The sequence below is a fragment of the Bufo bufo genome, chromosome 2, assembly GCF_905171765.1.
Source record: "Bufo bufo chromosome 2, aBufBuf1.1, whole genome shotgun sequence".
Taxonomy (NCBI): Eukaryota; Metazoa; Chordata; class Amphibia; order Anura; family Bufonidae; genus Bufo; species Bufo bufo.
Window position 1 is genome coordinate 307,719,966 of NC_053390.1, and position 1,761 is coordinate 307,721,726.

A 1,761-nucleotide genomic window follows, 5' to 3' on the forward strand; every position below is an offset into this window, starting at 1 on the left:
AGGACGGAAGGTATGTAGAAGAGAATAAAGGGCTAGCCGACTGCCTTAATGAATACTTCTGTTCAGTTTTTACAAAAGAAAAAGAAGAAGGACCTCCACTAGAAAGGATGACTAATAAATCGTTTGATGCATGTGTCTTTACAGAGGAAGATGTTCTAAGTTTGCTGTCTAAAGTGAAGACAAATAATTCACAGGGGCCTGATGAGATACACCCAAAATTATTAAAAGAGCTTAGTGGTGAGCTGGCAAAACCGTTAACAGATTTATTTAACCAATCATTAGTAACAGGAGTCGTCCCGGAAGATTGGAAATTGGCAAATGTCGTGCCCATTCACAAGAAAGGTAGTAGGGAGGAATCGAGCAACTATAGACCAGTGAGTCTGACATCTATAGTAGGCAAATTAATGGAAACCCTATTAAAGGATAGGATTGTGGAACATCTAAAATCCCATGGATTGCAAGATGAAAAACAACATGGGTTTACTTCAAGGAGATCATGTCAAACAAATCTTATAGATTTTTTTGACTGGGTGAATAAAATAATAGACGGTGGAGGTGCAGTAGACATCGCATATCTAGATTTTAGTAAGGCTTTTGACACTGTCCCACATAGAAGACTTATCAATAAACTGCAGTCATTGAGCATGGACTCCCATATTGTTGAGTGGATTAGGCAGTGGCTGAGTGACAGACAACAGAGGGTTGTAGTCAATGGAGAACATTCAAAACAAGGTCATGTTACCAGTGGGGTTCCACAGGGATCTGTACTGGGACCAATTTTGTTTAATATCTTCATAAGTGATATTGCAAAAGGCCTCGATGGTAAGGTTTGTCTTTTTGCTGATGACACAAAGATATGTAACAGGGTTGATGTTCCTGGAGGGAAACGCCAAATGGAAAAGGATTTAGGAAAACTAGAAGAATGATCAGAACTCTGGCAACTGAAATTTAATGTGGATAAGTGCAAGATAATGCACCTGGGGCGTAAAAACCCAAGGGAAGAATATAGAATATTTGACACAGTCCTGACCTCAGTATCTGAGGAAAGGGATTTAGGAGTAATTATTTCAGAAGACTTAAAGGTGGGAAGACAATGTAATAGAGCAGCACGAAATGCCAGCAGAATGCTTGGATGTATAGGGAGAGGTATAAGCAGTAGAAAGAGTGAAGTGCTTATGCCGCTGTACAGAACACTGGTGAGACCTCACTTGGAGTATTGTGCGCAGTACTGGAGGCCATATCTCCAGAAGGATATAGATACTCTAGAGAGAGTTCAGAGAAGAGCTACTAAACTAGTACATGGATTGCAGTATAAAACTTACCAGGAAAGGTTAAAGGACCTTAACATGTACAGCTTGGAAGAAAGAAGAGACAGAGGGGATATGATAGAAACTTTTAAATACATAAAGGGAATCAACTCGGTAAAGGAGGAGAGCATATTTAAAAGAAGAAAAACTACCACAAGAGGACACAGTTTTAAATTAGAGGGGCAAAGGTTTAAAAGTAATATAAGGAAGTATTACTTTACTGAGAGAGTAGTGGATGCATGGAATAGCCTTCCTGCAGAAGTGGTAGCTGCAAATACAGTGAAGGAGTTTAAGCATGCATGGGATAGGCATAAGGCTATCCTTCATATAAGATAGGGCCAGGGACTATTCATAGGATTCAGATATATTGGGCAGACTAGATGGGCCAAATGGTTCTTATCTGCCGACACATTCTATGTTTCTATGTTACTATATTCCGCAGCACTTTACAGAC